We start from the raw sequence: 23,622 nt of genomic DNA, 5'->3' as shown, positions 1-23,622 counted from the left end.
TAGAAGGGCACACAAGAGGCAGCTGCAAACTGCTGAAGACACTGTGGGACTGAGCAACATTGGTGGTGATATGAAATGAGGCATGGTCCCCAGCACTGATAGGAGCAACTACCGCAGCAAATCAGAGGCTTTTATTCAGTCCTATTTCCTGATGGAGGATGCTTTTGGATCGCTAGGAATGATGGGGTTGGGGGACACTACAGCCGGCAGCAGTCAACAAGGGTCAAAGTCAAAAAGTGATGAGAAGAAAAAGGAATGGGAACAATCATATAGGGCAAAGATGCATTCATCTCAAGTGTGCTCACATCACTGGAGTGCTGCAATGGACAAGCTCTTCAGGAATGACAGGGAATGAGCAGTGAGGCCCTCTTGTGTGGTTGGTAAGCAGCAAGCTGAAGATGAGCCAGCTGTGTGCCCTGGTGAGGGCAGAAGCATTGTGGGTGGCATGAACAGGGGCATGAACAGGAGATCAAGGGGAGCATTATCCTCCTCCGCTGAGCACTGCTAGAACACATCCAGATACTGCACCCAGTTTTAGGCCCCCCAGTACAGGAAAGGCATTGACAAACTCAATGAGGTAAGTAAGGCCCACAGGGTGATCAGGACTGGAGCACTTGCCCTAGGAGGAGAGGTTGTAGGAGTGGGGCTTTGTCACCCTGCAGCAGGGAGGGCTTCAGGGGTACCCACAGCAACTGCCCTGCCTGTAGGGCGGGATGGAGAAGATGGAACCAGGCTCTTCACAGAGGTACATGGAGGGAGGATGGGACACAATGGACAAAATTTGAAACACAAGAGGTTCAGATTGGATGTAAGGATAAACTTTTTCTCTGTGAGGACAGTGGAGCAATGGAAGAGGCTGCCCAGTGAGATTGTGCCATCTCCATCCTCAGAGGTTTTCATACTCCAGCGGGGTCAAGCCCTGAGCAACCTGGTCTGACCCCAGTGCTATGAGCAGGAGGTTAGACAGACACCTCCTGAGGCTCCTTCCAGCCTGAACTATCTGATGAGTCTATGACGTCTTTCATGTTAAAGCACACTGCAGCTATTAGACAAATCTTACCAACACCCCCATGCACAAGAAAGACAAAGAAAGGGAAAATGTTGAAAGTATTAAGCACAACGTATTTCAGTTTAAAGCAGAGATCTCTTTTTCCAGCTGATAAAAGATGGGTAAGGATAAAGACATACACACACAAAAAAATTAATTCCTTCTGAACGGAAACTAGAAATTACGTATGTAGAAAATAAATTACTTTTTTAACAAAACAATCACCAGGAAGCCCAGAATACCAAGTTGTGGTATTATAAAACAAATTTTCAAATTCATTCATTAAATTAAACATCATGCCTAGTTTCATTTTTTTGAACAAAGATGTTTTGTTAAATTTCGATAAATTTTGAACAAGATGTTGAACATTGTTTTCTATTTTCTGAAGATTTCTGTCCCTGTTATAAATAAAAAAACAAAAGAAAAACAGTCCAGGACATGAAAGATTATTCCCATCTCACCCACTCTCACCAGGAACATTTTTTGATAAATTCATTTCCTTGAGCCAGCAAAACTTTGCCCCTTCCCATAAATTGTATTGGAAGTTATCTGTAATCATGGGTTATGTGTCCAGCCAGCTCTGATCTCCTTTCAGATACTGAATCCCTCAATAAAATTTATTCACATCAATCTGCTTATGTTTAATGATGACACCAATGGTGATATCATTTATCAAAATTATTTTTCAAATTATGATAAAATCAAGATTAAAGAACTGATGACCTGTACTTTAACAGCTTACAGGCAGAAGAAACCAAGATTTGTAAAAGTCACACTAAACACATTCATACAAAATAATACAGAATACAGAATACTCATTAAGTTCCTTCAAACTCTTACTGTATTGATTAGTAATGAGACTGTCAGGGATCTGACCTATTTGGTCTCCCATATAGCATCCTTCTGACGTTTACTTTAAGAAAGAGAAATGTGGCTCCTCATCTAGTACTACCTTGGTAGCAAATGAGGAAAGTAAGTGCAGCAGCAAAGAAAGTAGGAAAATGGGAGGAGTGACAGACATATCCTGGTTTGCTCTTTTGCTGATTTAAAATAATTATAAATTATTAAACACACACACACAAGCTATTCTTTTATTTTTTCTTTGGACCACGGAAATAAGAAATGAGAGTCACACTTCCATCTTTTGTTTTCTTTGGCTGCTTACACAGCAGGTTGTACTTCACAAATGCATTCAAAGACTTCACCTGAAATCATAACACAAGTGGATCCACATGGGTGAAGCATCATTAATGTAAGCTAGTATCTATTTTATGTAAACCAGGCAGGTACTGGCTTATGTTTCTGGCTTTACAGAATAGAAGAGTATGATAGCATTCATATTCATTATGAATGACAGTTTAGGAAATATAAAGACATAGAAAGCAATTGTTCTTGAGATAAAACATTTTTTCCTCACACTGCATTTCCCAGTGTCAGGACCAGAGGGATGCATCTGGTTCTGTGCAGCATACAATACCGAACAGTTTAACTGTACATTTTCTTCTCTGTCAGGTCAGATATTTTTGCCCCAGCGAGGATGAGGCATAAAGGAAAAGCAGTGGGATTTCAGTTAAGAGAGCACCCTCTCAATTGCACTATTCACTTTAAACAAGCACACCAACTGATGCAAAAGAACTGGCTAAGACCAATGAGTCGTGCACTCCTGTGTATGGCATGAAATTGTGCTGTCTGTTGGAGACTGGAGTGTTCTCTCTGTACTTTACATGTAAAAGTACATTAAATTGGGACTATTGTACTGTGACATTTCTATTCTAGACAATTGCAAGTTAAATAAATGCATATTTTATCATGTCTTTGAATGTCTAGAAATAGTTTGCTGCACAGTGCCTTGTCAAACACTTTGGCGTGAATATTTATGGAGGAGACCTCTGTAATTCTGCATAGGCTAACTTTGACTGTGGTAAAAAAAAAATCATCTATTTCAGAAACAATGTTCTTCATATACTACTCCTGCTCCAGCATGGGAGTAATCTAGTAACCCTCTCTAAGTCCTAGGAGCAAACATAAAATTGGAGTAAAGTTCTTCCCGGTCTTTAACCATCACTGAATTGCACAGGGCCTAGAAAGAGGTCTGCAGAAGACAGCATCAACTTCTGGCAGCAGAAGTGGATTCAAAATCTGAGTGGGATGAAGAAGAATCTGGGACTTCACCATCTGTTCATCTTGTTAAAAAAGCAGAAGCAGGGCAGCATTGAATTCCTTATCTTCAGGATTTAGGACTTAATCAGAACAAAAAATATAACAAAGAAAATAAAATCATGTTTCTCAAGTAAAGCCAAAACACTGAAATTACAGACAATGCCAAATCCATGATACCTGCAAAATGTACAGTGTATGGTAGTTCTTACATTAATGCATTTTCTGTCAGAATTTAAAAACACCTTCTAAACACATATCTAAAGCCTAACCTATAAAAGCCAAATGACAGTGACAACGTTGGAAGTAGGTTGTAAAAAAGAAAAGCAACTGACTGATTAGCTAACTAACTAACAATAATCATGTAGGTAACCTAGGATTAAATAGAACTGGTTCTTGTTTTCCAATTTAACATTTCTTTGCCTGTTTGATATCATAGGAATAAATATAGCTTTTTGTCCTGGGTTCAGCTGGGATAGAGTTAATTTTTACAGGAACCTGGGAAGTGGGGGGGGGCATAGCCGGGGCAGCTGACCTGAACTAGCCAAGGAGCTATTCCATACCATGTGACATCATGCTCAGTATATAAATGGGGAGCGGGCCAGCGGGAGCTCTCTCGACTTTCGGTGGGGGAAGTGGTGGAGGGTCAGGTTCTGGGTGGTGAGCAGTTGCACTGTGCATCACTTTTTGTATATTCTTTCATTAGTACCGTTGTTGTAACCTTTTTTTGTGTTGTCCCAGTAAACTGCCCTTATCTCAGCCCTTGAGGTTCCGGGTTTTTTTCTTTTCTCTCCTCCATCTCCTCCCTATCCCACCGGAGGGGGGCGGGAGGAGTGAGCGAGCGGCTGCGTGGTCCTTTGTTACCGGCTGGGCTGAAACCACGACACTTTTGAAAGTCAAATAGAACTTATTTATTAATTTATTCTTAGCATTTTAAGAATCATTAATGATAATTTTCTAGTTTTATTTTGCCAGTGTTTAATAGACAGCTATTAGAAAATCAGTGCATAATGATACTACTAAATTATTATCTGTTCTAATACCAACAGATACTGGAAAGAAACATTATTGACTCATCAGAATTTGTTCACATGTAGCAATTAGCTATGAAAGTTATTAGTGAAATAGCTAGATTCTTCTTCTTTTTGAATAAATGGAAATTATATTTGGGGGGAATATAATTCCTTTTTGAAACTACAGACATTCTCACATAATCCAAGTGTGGTGGGAAAATCATATAAATGTGAATATAACATTTGCTGTTAGAGACTACAACAAGGCATCTAAAGCTCTTAGATGTTTCTTCAATATCAACAACTTCTAACAAACAATAGAATGAAAAGACAACAGATCTTACTGCCAGTCACTCATGTTATCCATCAACCTATTATGTGTATGATAATTGAGTAATTTCCTTTCTTCTCCCCAGAAATTCTAACAGCCCCCAAACACTGCTTTGTAAGATTAAAGTAACCAACTGTATCGAAGCTGTTTCTTGGTCTCAGCACAGTATTAAGAATATCACAAAATTACACTAGCACAGTTGGTTTCCAAGTACTCCTGTTCATCAACTTCGCACAAAAACACAAGAGCTAATAATGGATAGTGAATCACTACTTTGGCAGTTTCTAGTAACAGAAGACAGAGAGACTCTATAAAGTGCTTCCAAGGTATTTATAGGAGTAACACACACCTCCAGTACATTACACTCAACAAGCCTCTGCCACTTTTTTCAAAGTTCGGTCAGTCATCTGTTAATGTAATGATGTTGATGGAGGGCAGGGCAAGCCAAGACTTGTGGCAAGTGTTTTGCTTATGACAAATAGAACACAGAAAAGTTCCATTAGCAGTTAATTCAGAAAGAAACATCATTTGACACATAAAAAAAGATAGTTCTTTCTACTTGCAGTTTTGAGCACATCTAAATTACATCAGTCAGTGAAGGAAGACAAGGAGTGTGAGAAATACTGCAAGCTCAAACCAGAAAATATGCCTTGATTTACCCTTAAAGATACTTAAACAGAAATCATTGACATCACAAGTGCAAAATGGGGAGCAGCTAACTGAAACCAGCTCTTTAGGAAGGGATCTTTGGGTAATGAGAATATTTGTATGACTCCATTACAATGTATCCTTGCTTAAAAATTAAATAAAATAAAAAATTAGGACATGGAACAGATTTATATAGGTTTCTTTGGGCTTTCTTTCCTAAGGTTTTCTTAGGCTTTGTGGGGTTTTTATTAGTCAAAGTTAAAATAAATCAATCACTAACAGAAGAGGAGACAATAATGTCATTGTAGTGGAAAGGCAGACATCATACAGGAAATATAAAGATGAATACTAAATGCACATGGAACAGTTCTTCTCCTCTCAGCCAGCATAAAGCCACAGCTGAATGACTGTAGAGTATCTTGAGAAAATACAGCAGAGGACAGCAATAATGATCAGAGATCTGGAAACCATGACTCAAGAGAAATGACTGAAGAAAATGGGAAATTTAAGGAAGTGGCTGACATGACTTTTAACAGTCCTCAGCTACTTTTGATATAGGAAGGGGAATTCACTTTTCTATATCCACATAGCCAGGACAAAAAGTAATCTAGAATGAGAAAAATACAGATGAAACATTAAGAAAAAAAAAGCCCTCATTTATTAGAGATGGTCATTAGCAAGGAAATCAGTTACCTAATAATTGTGGACTCTCCCTTACTAGACATATTAAAGAATCTGTCTTGAATCACATACATATTACTGATCCCAGTTTAGAGGAAAGGAATGAACTTGGTAACATCTTGAGATCCTTTCCAGCCTTGCTTTTTGATGACTCTATTAGAAGAAAAACTATAGAACAGAAAAATTATTAGCATGTTTACTAGAAAGCTGATTTGAAAATCATATATATACCTGATTTTCCTTGTAGACTGGCACACCTTATTTTATTAGGATTAGTAGAGATCAGTTACAAGTCCACAGATTGCCTCACTTGAAAACACACATGCTGTCTCTTTCCAGCATTTTCTTTGTCTGTTTTCTCAAGATATATTTGCACGTGTGTGTGACTCTGTATGGTGTTTTGGTGGTGTTATAAAAAATGGCAACACCAACTACATAGTCAATGAGCAATGTAAGAAAAGTGAGACTGTATTTCCACTGGTCTGATTAATTAGACTTGATTAGATTTGACCACTGTAAATATGGTTAAAAATTATTTAGGTCTAAATGGACAGAAATTAACTCTGTGACTTCATAAGCACAAATTTGTTCTTCATCTTTATTCAGGAATAATGTTGTTGTTTAAGCCCAACCAGCAACAAAGCACCACAAAGCTGCTCGCTCACTCCTCCCCCGCCATGGGATGGGGAGGAGAAAATATAAAGAAAAGCCATGGGTCAAGACAAGGACAGGAAGGGATCACTCACCAATTATGGTCACTGGCAAAAGACAAACTCGACTTGGGTAAAGACGAAAATCAATTTAATTTACTACCAATCAAATCAAAACAAGGATAATGGAAAGTAAAACCAAACCTTAGAACACCTTCCCCCCACCCCTCCCTCCTTCCCAGCTCAACCTCACTCCCGATTTCTCTACCTCCTCCCCTCTGGCAGTGCAGGGGGACGGGGAATGGGGGTTGGGGTCAGTTCGTCACACATTGTCTCTGCCACTCCTTCCTTCTCAGGGGGAGGACTGCTCACTCTTCCCCCGCTCCACTGTGGGGTCACTCCCATGGGTTGCAGTCCTTCACAATCTTCCCCGGTGTGAGTCCTTCCCACGGGCTGCAGTCCTTCAGTCACAGACTGCTCCAGCGCAGGCTTTCCCATGGAGTCACAGCCATCTTTAGGGCTTCCCCCTGCTCCGCCATGGAGTCCTCCCCAGGCTGCAGATGAGCATCTGCTCCCCTGCTCACCTCCATGGGCTGGGGGGGACAGCCTGCCATCTCACCATGGGCTGCAGGGGCAACCCCTCCTCCCCCGCTCCTCCTCCCCCTCCTTCTTCACTGACCCCTGTATCTGCAGAGGTGTTCCTCTCACATTCCAATCCCCTCTCCCACTGCAGGTTCCCCGTCTTAAATCTGTTATCCTAGAGGCGCTTCCACCGTCACTGATGGGCTCAGCCTGGGCCAGAGGCAGCTCCGACTTGGAGCTGGGGAAGCTTCTAGCAGTTTCTCACCAGAATCACCAACTGTAGCCCCCTCCACCACTACCAAAACCCTGCCACACAGACCCAAAAGTAATAGAAACTGCAGGGAACAGAGAGAAACCGCAATGATCAGGAAGTGAAGAGGAGAGAGTGAGTCAAAGTCCACCTTGACTATGGTTCATTTTATGTGGTTCTTAAAGCATAGACCAACTTTCTTTTGTGTACTTCTACAGTGCCCAGCACAATGAATTCCTAACTGAAGAAAACATTTAGTAAATAAATGCAAATACAATTAGTTAGAAAACTAACGCATAACTGTTGGATGTGTTTATTCTACCGGATGATAAATTACAGTATGAATAATGTATTTTCTCTCAATATTCTTCGGTTAGAAAGGACAAAATTTTCTTTAATACTTATTTTCCCTCAGTTGAATGACAGAAAAATCCTGATAATATGCTGTCAAAGTATTTCAAGTCTCATTTAGCACTTGTCTACTGCAATCAACTGTCGTCTTTACCTATTGTCATGAAAAAGTGACACTTCCGGAGAGTGTATTTTCTAAATCAAGAATGAAATGCCAAGATCATCTAAAATGGAATATATTTTTACACCCTTGACTTTTGAATGATGGCAGTAACTTTGAACTGTGATTCTCCTATTCCTTGTAAAGGATAGAAATATACAAATAAAAATGTTTGGATAGACAGCAGGATGGCAGTATTCTCGTTGCTTTACCTTTGCTTTCTATCCATGTACATAAACCCTAGTTTTTCACTCCCCCATTCAAGCTTTTCAATCATTTCTCATCAGAAGAACAAAACCATAATTTCCACTGAAGAAATTATAGTAGTTCAATGGAGAGTATCGATAGTTAAAAAGATATACTATCTGTCAGCATCCACATCTTCGATCATTGTAAAGCTTAAAACAGCTTAGGAAAGTTGCCAGAAATTTTTCCTTAGACCTCAATGATGTATGAACAAAACATGTATTGGCTGGCATAGCTATGAACATAGATACATTTATAACTTGCAGCAGCAAAGCAAAATGCTTAACAAAAAAGCCTTATGCATATTCTAAAAGACACTTTTAATGAAATTGATCATCAGCACTGAAAATATCCTCTCCAGTAACAATGAAGCAAAAATTGCATTTGAGGGAGCAACTTACAGCATTACAACAAGGAACATAATATAATCTTTCTCTCCCTCTGTCACGTAAAAGGGTAATTTGGCAGAAAATAAACCCCCTTGCATTCCAGCTTATCCTCAGATATCAGAGGGGCTGGGGTGGCTAGGTTTAGATTCTGAGTGATACCCAATTTAGCACTATTAGTCTGGTCGTATTCAACTGATTGAACTCTCATGATTACGGATTCACTAATAGCGCTTTCAGCTTAGTCACGCTCCATGGACTCACATGGCCAGACTTAGAGTTGGTGTCACCCAATGAGAAACTTTTATGGCTAGCTTAACTAACAGTGCAGTTTATTAAAGCAATAGATTTACAGGTTCTTATGGATTGCCAGTGATAAATACAGTCTGCAAAAGCACGTGCAAGCATTAAGATTATGAATAATACAGTGTGCAAAATCAGAAAAGTGACTTTAAATAGAGAGATTTCTGAGTAAGCACTCGATATAGTCCAGACCTTACCCAAAGGCGTCCCTATGGGGGGGAAGGGAGGCTCAGCCCGCCGACTGATCCCAGAAGTCAGGGGTAGTCTGCGATGGTATCTTTCCTGACTTGTCTTCGATGATAACTTCCCTAACATTCCCCCTTTCTTAGGCCATTTTTATACAATTCTTTACTTCAAGGTGGAGCTTGAGTGACTCTAGTCATACCTACCTTTATTATGACTGGTATAAAATTCTCTCTCTTCGCTTTTAAAGGTATAGATTAATGAAAATTCAGACTGCAGGCTCAGCGAGGGGGTGGTTGCACCTTGGAGGCAGGTAGTCTTTGGGATGGAGGTGTGTTTTGGTATTATAATGACATTGTAATGAGCAAAGTTCACACGAATGACAGCATTTTGTCAAAACATGACAGACTGTTGGCCCAGGGGGTCAAATATGCAGTTTATCAGTAACATAGTACCATGAAGTTCCCATCTCTGCAGTGATTCACAGAGCCTGGCCATGGAGTCTTCACCCGGTTCCACCCTCCATGCCAGTTTGCAGGTAATGTTGTCTAGAGAACCACTATGGAATGGATTCCTTGCATATCGGTTGCATTCCACCCTGAAAGCTTCTTCTATGTTATACCTTTCCTTAATGTGTGAACAATGCCATACCTTTAATATAGGTTTAATTTCTAAGTCACCTCCATTTATTATTCCACACCCTCTTTCTCCACAAAAGGAAAAAAAAATAGTGAGCTGCACAGAATAATTGTAGATTTTCTATACTTTGTGGCAACATACATGCCACTTTATAAGTTACAGTGACAGTTTGAAATTTTATTTTTATACTAGACATGTTCATTTATAATTTGTGATCCATAGTTCAAGCACCTGTGATTTTATGTTATGCTAGTTCAAATCATACTGAATGAAACACTTGCACAATTGTATGGTTATGAGCCTTGATAACAGTCTTTTTTGCAATGAAGGAAAATTCTGAGATTCACTTCTAAAAATCCCTACACATAGAAACCTTTGCAGGAAAACAACAACAGCAAATGGTTCACTGAAGAAACATGCCTGCTTTCTTGCACATCCATATTAGTCTGGTACAATATTCCTGCCCCACTGAAAACCTCCACTAAAGTCACTGTGAGTTTGAATGCCTGCAGACTGGTGGATTGAGCCTTTATTGCATTCTTGGGTTTATAGTATTTTTAAAATTTTTATTTCTTTGTGCTAGACCCTCACAGAACCTTTCTTAACTGTTTGAAATCTTAATTTCCTTAATAAATGTTGGATGATATACATGTGCAGTACATGACATAACTAGAAGATTAGTGATTGTTAAAAATAATTTTAAGACATGGTTGAAAACAAATAGCTTAGTTATCATTCTAATGGATCTAATCCATTACTAGCTAGGGTACAACTTCTATCCATGAGTGCTTTCAATTAGCAGTCTGCTGAAGAAAAAAAAGAAAAGACAAAGAGATCTGCTGGTGTTCATCTACATACATAGTTAAACAGCCCAACTCTTTTCCAGTTAATGTCTGTCACATCGTCAAACACAACTTACCTGAGAGTGATAGCCAGAACCCCTGTAAAGTGTATTTTTGCTCTCAGTTTTCCTGTTTTAATCAGGAAATCATGATCAGCACATTCTTGACTGGAGACAGTTTGAAGGCTAATACTATACAGCCATGGGCAAGCTCTTACCTCTCAGACAGTGCTGTAAAATGTCAACATATCTTGGTTTTGACTATCTTGTTAAAATACTCAAAGATGGTGGCTTTAATTCTTTACTAGTAAGAAAGTATTGAACATTATTTTGCTTTAACAGCCTATTTAAAAGTTGGTTTAAAAGTTCTTTCCATTGGTTGTTTGTAATTTCTGAAGCATAAAAATGCTAAAAATGTTTTTAAAAGCCCTGGTTATTTCAGAAACCAATTTGCCTTTTAGCCAATGCCTGGGCTTGTTTGTACAGTATGCCTAGAACAGTAAAAATGGGCTTAACATTGTTTTTGGAAAACTATTGCTTAGTCACCAAATCTGCTGCCATTGAGCATCCATATCTGTCACAATAATCTTTAATGTCAGAAGCTGTGCCATACATGTATCTACTAACACATGCCCACCACACATAGATCAGAAATAAATTTAACTCCAAGTCAAAGAAACCTCAGTAGTCAGTTATCTGGGGTGACAGCTGGCAGTCTGACATCTCTAGGCTTTTTGCTTTTTCTCCTTCCATGCTGCTATATCTGTAAAAGACTATACACGTATAAAAACCCATACATATAACATTCCATATTTTTCTATGGTCTTTTTTATATATTTGTGCACATAAGAAGAGTTCCTCATCCTAAGGAAATGGGCAATGAACAACATGGCGTTCAGAGATGATGTGGAATAGCGTGGTCGCTTTTAGAGCAAAATAGCTTCAGCGGGATCCAACAGCCCAAGAGCAGCGAGGCTGCTGCCACCGCTCTGCATCCTCTGGTCCAAGCAGTCACAAAGCTGAAGATGTGCTCCCGGCAGACACATACACAAAGCACAAGTACACACTACATATATACAGAGATATAAACAACACCAATGGCCTCATCCTGTTCCCCCCTCTGGCTGGACAGGATGAAAGTCCACTAGTGAGACTGAAAGTACACATGTGGGCAAGGCGGAGCCCTCCAGCAGCTGGGCTCAGGCTCTCAGCCTGCCCAGTAGCTGGCCTCCGGGTCCCAGTCTCCCCAGTTGCTGGCCCCTGCTTATAGGAGCCCCCGAGGCCGCAGGCCCTGTCCAGCTGCTGGTACAGACCATCCCACACCCCCCTGAGCCGGACGGGACTCCCCTGGTCCCATAGCCGACCCACCGTGCTCCCACCACTAGAGACACCCGGGGTCTCTCACAGCCAGGGCTGGCCGGCAGAGACCCGCTCACCCCCTTGCTCCCAGGCTACGTCACCTGCTCAGTGGCTCGTGCGGCTTGATCTTCGCTGGTGCTCACACTCTCTCTGGCACACCCGCACTCGCTTCAGTCGCTGCCCCAGGGACACAGGAGCCCTCCGCCCCGTGCTCTGACCCCAGCTGCTGCGCTCACAGCCCCCCTGCACATGCACGTGCACACAGGACAGACAGCCCTCCCCCAGGACAGAGCCAGGAAGGAATTTAATAGGGAGACGGGGCAGACTGCGCTGACCAGGTGCAGGGCATGGCCAGGCAAGCACGCTGACTGGCCAACTGTCGACATGCAACTGGCCCTTTTTATCCCCTTGCTCCTCTGTTTTTCCCTACTCCTGTTCCTCCCCAAACCACCCACACCTCTCTCTTGTCCCGCCTTTGTTTCCTCCCCTAAACATCCCCAAAGAAGTCCTGTGCCACCCGCAACCGCTTTTCCCATGCAGCCCAGAATGTGTCCCACTCCTTGGCAGCAACTGCCTTACTCTGAGAGATGATCTGGAGAGCTGTTCCCATGGCTCATGGTGGTGGGTGTGCTGCCTGGACCCCAGGGCTGAAGGCTTTGCCAGGACAGCCCTGGCAGGAGCCCAAACAAGGTGATTTTTCCTCAGGAGTCCTTGCTTTGGGTCCCCACCTCTATTGTGAGTCCCTGCACTCCTCTGGGCTTGTGCAGATGGTTGGGCCTTTCATGAGCTGATGGCTCCTGTGATGGGCTTGGGAGTAGCTTGGTAGGCTACAATTTGAGTTCCCCCCCATGCCATTGTCTCTCTGAGTTCCATGGAGCTTTATCACATAACCTAACAGTCACTTTTAATTCAGCAGAAACAAAGTGAGAATTCTGAAAATGTAACTGGAATTTCTGTAGTCCTCAGTTGAAAGATTCTCCTTCTGTTGAAAGGAATCTTTGAGATTAAGGAGAAATTAATAACTCATAAGGAGAAATTAGTAACTTGTTAGTAAATAACAGGAGAAACAAAATATAAAATGTTGATCAATCAAGACTAAATTTCTTGGTCAAAACTAAAGGCAGAGAGGTATCAGCAGAGGTAAAATGCCAAAATATTGAATTTTTTTTTAAATCACTCTGTCCTAAAATACCTACTACTTGGACATAGCCTGTCAAACTGATAAAGTAAGAGAAAAGACCTCAACTTTGAAAAGGAAAAAAAAATCACCCCCCCAAAAAAAACCCCCAAAACAAAACAAAACCCCCAAAACAAAACAAAAACCAGGAGGGAGACTACTTAAATATGTTAGAAATTTTCATGTCAGCTGGGTCTGATGAAGCTCATCCTAGAATACTTAGGAAAAAATCAGTGAAGTATTTTCTGTTGATCTTCAGTTGTTATCCTGAAGAACCCATACAGTGAGGTACATCCTGACAAACTTTGACATTTTTTCTAACATCTACAAGCAACTGGTTTAAACATAAGCATGTGAGGCACAAATGCTGTGCACATATCTCTACTCCTTAATACATCTAGATGTTCCAAGACATCCCACTGTATTGGGTCTGGCTGAGATGGAGTTAATACTCCCCATAGCAGCCCTCATAGCACTGTGCTCTGCATCAGTAGCTAGAAAGGTGTTGATAACACACCAGTGTTTTGGCTACTGCTGAGCAGTGCTGGCACAGCATCAAGGCTGTCTCTCCAACATTTTTGCCCCCCCCTCAACGGCAGGCTGGGGCAGGGCGAGATCTCGGGAGGGGACATAACCAGGACAGCTGACCTAAACTAACCAAACAGATATTCCATACCATATGACGTCAGCTCAGATATAAAAGCTAAGTAAAGGGAGACGGAAGGGGGGCATTTTTTGTCTTCAGGAGCAACCACTACGCGTACTGAAGCCCTGCTTCCCAGGAAGTGGCTAGACATCGCCTGCTGATGGGAAGTAGAGAATAATATCATTTGTTTTTCTTTGCTTTCGCGCGCGACCTTGGCTTTCAGTTTATTAAACTGTCCTTATCTTGACCCACGAGCCTTTGGTTATATTTTCTTCCCCCTGTCCAGTTAAGAAGGGGGAGTGATAGAGCGGCTTTGGTGGGCACCTGGCATCCAGCCAGGGTCAACCCACTACAGTCCATTTTGGCGCCCAACGTGGGGCAAGACAACGGCAGTTTTGCATTAAACGTGCCATAGCTAGTTATTAAGTGGCAAGCTCCTGTGCAGGTCACGGAGCTTGTTGCCTGCTTGCTTATCTCTACCTTGCTGAGTTTGGGAACATGGTAACACAAATAATGGCTGTGTGCTTTGCCCTGGCACTGATGGCTTTGCTGTGCTGTGGGAGCTATCTTGTGGGGAGAATGAAGGAACTCGGGAACATGCTAATACAAATAATATCTATGTGCTTTGTCCTGGCACTGGTGGCTTTGCTGTGTTGTGGGAGCTATCTTGTGGAGGAGATGAGGGAACACATCTCCCTCTCCCTACCGGGCATTGATGTGAATGGTTTTATTATGCAGGCTCCTGAGGTCCTTGTTCACCCTTATGTGAGTTGTTCAGTACTAATAATTAATACTGGTGGTATATTATGGGTATTGTGGAATCTGGTCTCGTCCTGGTATAAGAGAAGACAAGTTTTGGGTGAGGCAATACTGAAATGTGCCCTCAAGCGACCGGTCCCTGGGTGGCAGGGTATATGGAAGGATTTGGGCAGATTCCTAGGACAGTTATCACCTCCCATAATCTGGGACTTTACACCTGAACAGGCAAGTAACCCTGGCAAACTGACGCGCCACCTGATAGAAGGGTGCCTTGCCTATCCCAATGAAAACCGGCAGCTTCTCGCACTGTACTGGGGCCTGGCCTATGCCTACCGAGCCATAGTTCAACACTCTCAGAGGACCACGGTCGAGGCAGGGACCCAAACAACAACAACAACTACAGTAATTGCCCCAATAGTGAAAAAGAAACAGTGGACGAGGAGATCAACAGGTCCATACCATCGATTAGTGAGGGAAGAAGAAGAAGAAGAGGAAAGGCTTAATCTAGAAGCTGGTCCTTCGATAAAGAAATTGGAGGAAGGAGTGAGGGAACTTAGACAGGAAGCGGAAACTACCCGGTCCCTGACGTCCTCAGAACTTCGGGACTTGCGGAAAGACTACAGCCGCCAGCCAGGTGAGCGGATTGCTGCCTGGCTGCTCCGATGCTGGGATAACGGGGCCGACAGTCAGCAACTGGAAGGCAAGGAAGCCCAACAGCTGGGATCCCTCGCTAGAAACCGGGGAATTGAAAGAGGAATTGGAAAAGAGGCAGCAATTTGCAGTCTCTGGAGCCGGCTCCTCTCAAGTGTGAGGGCAAGATATCCATTCAAGGAAGATCTTGTGAATTCCTCAGAAAAGTGGACTACCGCAGATGAAGGCATCCAGTACCTGAGAGAGTTAGCAGTGGTGGAAGTCATCTACAGTGATCTAGATGATGAGGAAGTCTCAAAAGATCCAGAGGATGTCCTGTGCACACGGGCCATGTGGAGAAAGGTGATTCAAGGTGCCCCAGCGTCATATTCTAACAGCTTGGCAGCAATGTATTGCCCAGATATGGAAACACCAACTGTGGAGAAAGTGTCGTCTTGGCTCCAAAACTTTGAAGAAAATCTCTGTGTCTCCTCATCCCTACAGGACAGTGCCTTGGCTCTTAGGGACGCTCCAAGAAATCAGTCCTCTCCTGCCCCGGTCAGAGGGAAAGGGAGCCCAAGGCGTATGCCACGTGGTACACTCTGGTTCTTCCTGCGTGACCAAGGGGAGGACATGAGGAAGTGGGACGGTGAACCCACCTTTAAGCTGGAAGCCCGCGTACGTGAACTGAGAGGGAAGACAGCTGTTAAGAAGGGGTCACCCAAGAAGAAGGCTGTCAGTGTCGTTGCTGTAGAGGCCCAAGAAAGCAATCAGCGATCCTCCAGGCATAGAAGAACTGAAACGACCTCCCTTGACTCTGGTGAGGGGACTTCTGGTCTGGCACCGCAAGGGTCAGACAGTGAATACTCTGATGAGGAACAGCAATAGAGGGTCCCTGCCTTCGGCCAGGAGGAGGAAAGGGATGACCGGATATACTGGACTGTGTGGATTCGATGGCCTGGCACATCAGACCCACAGAAGTATAAGGCTTTGGTAGACACTGGTGCACAGTGTACGCTGGTACCATCAGTGTATAGGGGCACAGAACCCATCTGGATCTCTGGAGTGACAGGGGGATGCCAGGAATTGACTGTATTGGAGGCTGAAGTGAGCTTGACAGGGGACAAGTGGGAAAAGCACCCCATTGTGACTGGCCCAGAGGCTCCTTGTATCCTTGGCATAGACTACCTCAAGAGAGGGTACTTCAAGGACCCAAAGGGGTACCGATGGGCTTTTGGTGTAGCCACTGTAAACGCAGAGAAGATCAAACAGCTATCTACCCTGCCTGGCCTCTCGGAAGATCCCTTCATTGTGGGACTGTTGCAAGTTGAAGAACAGCAGGTGCCAATCGCTACCAGGACGGTGCACCGCCGGCAATATCGGACAAACAGAGACTCCCTGGCTCCCATCCATGAGCTGATCCATCAACTAGAGAGCCAAGGAGTCATCAGCAAGACTCATTCACCTTTTAATAGTCCTATATGGCCAGTGCGAAAGTCTGATGGAGGGTGGAGGTTAACAGTAGATTATCGCGGCTTGAATGAAGTGACACCGCCACTGAGTGCTGCTGTACCAGACATGTTAGAGCTCCAGTATGAACTGGCATCAAAGGCAGCCACGTGGTATGCTACAATTGATATTGCCAATGCGTTTTTCTCCATTCCTTTGGCAGCAGAGTGCAGGCCACAGTTTGCTTTCACATGGAGAGGTGTCCAATACACCTGGAATCGACTGCCCCAGGGGTGGAAGCACAGCCCTACCATTTGTCACGGACTAATCCAAACAGCACTGGAACAAGGCGATGCCCCTGAACATTTACAATACATAGATGACATCATCGTGTGGGGCAACGAGGCAGAAGAAGTGTTTGAGAAGGGAAAAAGAATAATTCAGATTCTTCTGAAAGCTGGTTTTGCCATAAAGAAAAGCAAGGTCAAGGGACCTGCACAGGAGATTCAGTTCTTGGGAATAAAATGGCAGGATGGACGCCGTCATGTCCCTATGGATGTGGTTAACAAGATAGCAACTATGTCTCCACCAGCTAACAAGAAAGAAACACAAGCTTTCCTAGGCCTTGTGGGGTTCTGGAGAATGCATATTCCAGGTTATAGTCAGCTTGTGAGCCCTCTCTATCGAGTAACGCGGAAAAAGAACTATTTTGAATGGGGCCCTGAACAACAACAAGCCTTTGAGCATATCAGACAGGAAATAGCTCGTGCGGTAGCTCTTGGGCCTGTCCGGACAGGACCAGATGTACAAAATGTGCTCTACACTGCAGCTGGGGAGCATGGTCTCACCTGGAGCCTCTGGCAGAAAACACCAGGAGAAACCCGAGGTCGACCATTAGGGTTTTGGAGCCGGGGGTACCGAGGATCAGAAGCCCACTACACCCCGACTGAAAAAGAGATACTAGCAGCATATGAGGGGGTTCGAGCCGCTTCAGAAGTTGTTGGTACAGAAGCATATCTTCTCTTGGCACCACGATTGCCCGTGCTACACTGGATGTTCAAAGGAAACATCCCCTCTACACATCATGCAACCAGTGCTACATGGAGTAAGTGGATAGCATTGATCACGCAACGGGCTCGACTGGGGAAATCTAACCGCCCAGGAATTCTGGAAGAGATCATGGACTGGCCAGAAGGCAGAGATTTTGGAGCATCGCCTGAGGAGGTGGCTCGTGCCCAAGAGGCACCACCATATAATGAGTTATCAGAAGATGAAAGGTGTTATGCTTTGTTTACTGATGGATCCTGTCGTGTGGTAGGGAACCATCGGAAGTGGAAAGCTGCTGTGTGGAGTCCCACACGACAAGTCGTTGAGGCCACTGAAGGAGAAGGTGAGTCAAGTCAGTTTGCAGAAGTGAAAGCCGTCCAACTAGCCCTAGACATTGCTGAACGAGAAAAGTGGCCAGTACTCTACCTCTATACTGACTCCTGGATGGTGGCTAATGCCCTGTGGGGGTGGCTACAGCAGTGGAAGAAGACCAATTGGCAACGCAGGGGTAAACCCATCTGGGCAGCAGCATTGTGGCAGGACATTGCTGCCCGTGTAGAACACATGACTTTAAAGGTACGTCATGTAGACGCTCACATGCCCAAAAGCCGTGCCACTGAAGAACATCGAAATAATGAACAGGTAGACAAGGCTGCCAAAATAGAAGTAGCTCAGGTGGACCTGGACTGGGAGCGTAAGGGTGAGCTATTTGTAGCTCGCTGGGCCCATGAGACATCGGGACATCTAGGGAGAGATGCAACGTATAGGTGGGCTCGTGATCGAGGGGTGGACCTGACCATGGAGGCCATCACACAGGTCACTCATGAATGTGAAACATGTGCTGCAATCAAACGAGCCACCAGAGTAAAGTCTCCCTGGAACAGAGGGCGGTGGCTGGGCTTTCGATATGGCGAGGCCTGGCAAATTGACTACATTGGACCACTGCCACGAACACGCCAAGGCAAGCGCTACATACTCACGATGGTGGAAGCAACTACTGGTTGGCTAGAAACATATCCTGTAAACCATGCCACTGCCCGAAACACCATCTTAGGTCTCGAAAGGCAAATTTTATGGCGACATGGTACCCCGGAAAGAATTGAATCAGACAATGGGACTCATTTCCGAAATAACCTCATAAGCTCCTGGGCAAAGAAACACGGCATCGAGTGGGTGTACCACATACCCTATCACCCACAAGCATCTGGAAAAATTGAGAGATATAATGGACTGTTGAAGACTATGTTGAGAGCGCTAGGCAATGGGACATGGAAGCATTGGGATACAAATTTAGCAGAAGCCACTTGGCTAGTTAACACCAGAGGGTCTGCTAACCGTCCTGGTCCTGCCCAAACAAAACCCCTACATACTGTGGGAGGAGATAAGGTCCCCGTAGTGCACATGGGGAAGTGGCTGGGGAAGGCAGTGTGGATTTCTCCTCCCATGGGAAAAGGCAAACCCATTCGTGGGATTGTCTTTGCTCAGGGACCTGGGTGTACTTGGTGGGTAATGCGGAAGGATGGGGAGACCCAGTGTGTGCCTCAAGGACATTTAACCTTGAGGGAAAAATAATCTGTGATGTGAGTTGTATGTTGTAGGAAGTAATGTAGCAGGAATGACCTGAACTGCGGAGGAGTGAACTTCGTAAGGAACCAGACAAGTGCATCGGTGACCCAAACCAAGCCGGTGTTGGTGCCCAACGATCGAACATACTGCTTCTCCTGTCCTGACCACTCATCTTGATGGATGGGGCCCAAGTCATAACCTGTGTGTGAACATCTGGAGGAGTGGAAGAAGCCCATGGAATATCTATCTGTTAAAGGACAGGGGATAGTAATTAATAAGAATGTATAAATCTGTATGTTGGGTATAAAAGTGGTTTAAGTATGTAGTTTCAGTTGTAAGTGTTGGTAAGAAGGGATTTCAGTAATGAGAATTAAATACAATGGCATGGTTAGAAGATATCTGTATTAAATTATGTGGGACCTGAGCATGATGCAAATGGTATGGAATAAGGGGTGGAGATTGTATTGGGTCTGGCTGAGATGGAGTTAATACTCCCCATAGCAGCCCTCATAGCACTGTGCTCTGCATCAGTAGCTAGAAAGGTGTTGATAACACACCAGTGTTTTGGCTACTGCTGAGCAGTGCTGGCACAGCATCAAGGCTGTCTCTCCAACATTTTTGCCCCCCCCTCAACGGCAGGCTGGGGCAGGGCGAGATCTCGGGAGGGGACATAACCAGGACAGCTGACCTAAACTAACCAAACAGATATTCCATACCATATGACGTCAGCTCAGATATAAAAGCTAAGTAAAGGGAGACGGAAGGGGGGCATTTTTTGTCTTCAGGAGCAACCACTACGCGTACTGAAGCCCTGCTTCCCAGGAAGTGGCTAGACATCGCCTGCTGATGGGAAGTAGAGAATAATATCATTTGTTTTTCTTTGCTTTCGCGCGCGACCTTGGCTTTCAGTTTATTAAACTGTCCTTATCTTGACCCACGAGCCTTTGGTTATATTTTCTTCCCCCTGTCCAGTTAAGAAGGGGGAGTGATAGAGCGGCTTTGGTGGGCACCTGGCATCCAGCCAGGGTCAACCCACTACACCCACCCACCATCTAGAGTTTATATTGCCATTTTCTGTGCTTCACAGGTAGACAGATGAAAAAAAATATCCAGAAGTGAAGTCATTAATCAAAGAGGAAGGGGAAAAAAAAAATTTAAAACCTCCAATGATTCCTTAAGTCAATGAACACTAGAATCAAATGATTAATAATAATACAGTAAAATAAATGCAATTAAAGAATCACAAACAAATCTTCTTTCACTTGGCAACTGTTAAAAATTAATGTATGTGCATGTGCTTTTAAACTGCAAATGGAGTTAAAAATACACTGAATAAACTTCAAGGTTTAGTTAACGGGGTATTAGAAACTTTCAGAAAGTGGGATTGTGCACAAGAACTATTATGCCCACACAAAAGTACTGATAGCATAAAAAGTGTTTATTATGTATTATTTATATAATAAAGACATGGAGTCTTTGTAGAAGATACATGGAAGAAACTTCTCACCAAGAGGGAAAGAAGATAAAAATTTACAATGAAAGTTTCATTTTGATGTATTAAGTTGTAAAATTTATAGTCATTCTTCTCAAAGTTAAAAATTTGGAGTGACTAGATTTTGTAATTTATTTGCCTGTGGAATCTGTGCAGGACACCATATCAAGAGGTTCAGATCCAGGCTTTGAATGTAACACCTGATAGCTGCAGTTAAGTGTCATCTATTTGCATGAAAGAATTGTGAAAAATTCCATTAAACGAAGGGAAGAAAAGTACTTTTATAAGTTGAGGATTGTCTTTTTTGCTGCTTGGTTTTCTGTGGACTTTTATCACCATTTCCCATTCAATCACCTGCTCAGAAAAATACTTCATGATATCACAGTGACGATTAAGACAGAACCTTAAATACAGAACAACACTGCATGAAAATAGTCACATTATGAGTGGGACTGTAGGCAATGTCTGGAATTAAGCAATCCAATGCCTCTTTCTACCTACTTTCACTGTGCTTGTAAGATCACTGTAGGTTTAAGAATAACCATTATTTTATCCACTGTATCTATGGCTTTTAGTGAAAGCTGGTAATTAATGGTCTAAAAAAAATGGACCAAAACCCCCATGCTTTCTATCATTTCTGTCATTTAATTGAAGAAAGTTGAACTGAATTAAATCACAGAAAGCATGCTTTTAGGGTGGCATTAGGAGTTTATTGTGAAAATGCCTAGTCTATCGGGACTGATATTGCCTTTTAGCACAGCAATATTGCCAGTTACTATCTCAAGGAACAACTCTAATATGGACAAAAAAGGAGAATGATAATGTATCTTCTTCCATTAGTTGAACCAGATTCAACATCAGAAATCTCATTAAAGAGCAATTAGATTTGCAGGTGAGGCCTGAATTTTTCCACACAATTCAGCTGCACAAACAAACCACATCTCTATATATCACATCCTCTATTATATCATGGGCTCAGAGGAAAATAAATAAATAAATAAATAAAAGCAAAACTCCCAAGTAGGTGGAAGTTGCTCAGTTTGTACCCTGGGAGGTCATGATTCACTTATTGCTTCATAGGGAACGTTAGGTCTGTGTTCAACACTGTGTTGTTTGATAACTAGGTGTATTATAAAAAATGTGTCTATATTAATGTGATAATCCATGCTAAGGTCATAATTAGTGCTATTGTCACATCAGTTTAAACCAATGCTAGAAGGAGGGGAGAAAGAAATATTTGCTTGGAGCAATGAAGAGTATTACTAGTTGATACTTTTCAGCCTCTACCTAAGCAAATTGCCTTCATGAGAGTGAAACACCCAAAGGCAGTAAGGACAATTCATATATTAGAACCACCAAACGTAAGACCTGAAAGGAAGCCAGGGCTTCTACATTATAGATTTTCTATTTTTTAAGTCTATTTGACATTCCTGCAAAAATGCTGTCTTCTATGTTACTGATTATTATTGCACAGACCAAACAGAGAAAAGCCACATCATTAATTCAGTGACCATGGATAAATTTAATCTCAGTAGCACTTACCCATAACAATGTGTATTTTGTTGAACATAATTTATTTCCATTTACATAGATTGCCAAAGTGCAGCCAGACTTTTAGAATACTCTTTCACTAATTCCTAGCATACAATTCTAAAATCAAAACAGGTAGTACCTCACACTAAATATATGGAAGACTATGTGGTGATGACAACTACTCCTCATCATAGAAAACTGTGTATTTTCCTCAGTAGGATTAATACATTTCTCTTCACTATTTTCAAAAGCTGAAAGTTATGTTCTTTTCAAAAAAAACAGTCCTGCTGTCAGTGTTGAAGAAAATGAGTGGGTACAAAGTGAGATACAAGCAAGCAGACTGCTTGGTCTTGTAAGGTAACCAAAAAACTGTATAAAACTGAGAAGTATATATACTTCAAAAATATCAGTAATGGATTTTTAGTTCAAGCTTCGAAATGTCTTTTAATCATCAAGAACAAGGTTTATAAATTCTACTCCTTTCACTTTAATTCCAGGTTTTTTTCACACAGATTCACTTTAATGAGAAAAAGCTGGTATGATGCACTGTATTTTATCATTTACTGTAACTGTGTTTGCCATATCACAACTGATTTTCCTCTGAGAAGTTTTTTTTGGAGAAACAAATTTCCAGTGTGTTTTTTGTGCAGTGTGTTTTCTAAATCCTTTAGCTTTGGTGATTTTGCTGACATACCTTATTTCTGGCTAGTGCTCTATTTTTCTTATCTCTTAAGTTTTCACTAATATTCAAGAACTCACACTGCGTGTTGAAAGGCAGACAAAAAGACAAGTAAATATTTTCCTTTAAAATATATAACATGAATTTTTTTATCTTCTAAGAAAATGAGCAGTTTATAAAAACTTTCTGACAGTAGATGTCCTAGTGCAATGGTAACTTTTCCTTGGAATCTTCCTTGTAGTAGATGTAGTCCATCTATGCTGAGTAGCACAAGTGAAATGTAGACAGTGGGAATGGAAAGTTTCAAATCTTTAAAAGCCATTCCTTTTTAATCCCTGTTAACAGGAAAACAATTCTGAGTGGATTCCCCACCCTGTCTGGAGGGAAAGAAAAACAGAATTTAAAGACTATTTTATTTCTGTGGTTACTAGGTTATATGCATCTACCCTGAAATGTCTTAAGACTTGAGTTTAAAGTAAGCTTCCATAAATGAAATGAGTATTGTTTGAATTACTAACCTTGTACTGGAAGCAGAAATAAAAGTACAGCAATTCATATAGGCCTTTAAATACACCATACCTTTGTGCATTATTATTCACTTTAATCCAATCTGAGCCAACACAGGACTATCCAAATGCAGAGACGCTAAGATGAATGATCTTACCACACTTGTATCATTTTCACATTTGACTCTGCTTCTCTGTATACCTTGAAAACATTTCCTTCACATTGATGCATATCACGAAGAAGGCTTACTGAGCCTCTCCAATATGCTTATCAATGACTGACTAACTGTCCAGAACATGGAACAGAGAC

At 42.4% G+C, this 23,622-nt stretch overlaps 1 long non-coding RNA gene across 1 annotated transcript in view; it reads left to right on the top strand.

Annotated features, from left to right (window-relative positions):
- LOC128148583 (uncharacterized) overlaps positions 1–7,974 on the top strand; it is a 43,407-nt gene extending 35,433 nt beyond the window's left edge. The window contains exon 3 of the long non-coding RNA XR_008237331.1: positions 7,776–7,974. This is a non-coding gene — a long non-coding RNA (uncharacterized LOC128148583). The remainder of the gene's footprint in view (positions 1–7,775) is intronic.
- Positions 7,975–23,622: the final 15,648 nt, after the last annotated feature.

This window comes from Harpia harpyja, chromosome 11 (genome assembly GCF_026419915.1).
Source record: "Harpia harpyja isolate bHarHar1 chromosome 11, bHarHar1 primary haplotype, whole genome shotgun sequence".
In the NCBI taxonomy this organism is placed as follows: domain Eukaryota; kingdom Metazoa; phylum Chordata; class Aves; order Accipitriformes; family Accipitridae; genus Harpia; species Harpia harpyja.
The sequence above is the reverse complement of the archived record's forward strand: the minus strand, read 5'-3'. Positions and strand labels throughout refer to the sequence as shown.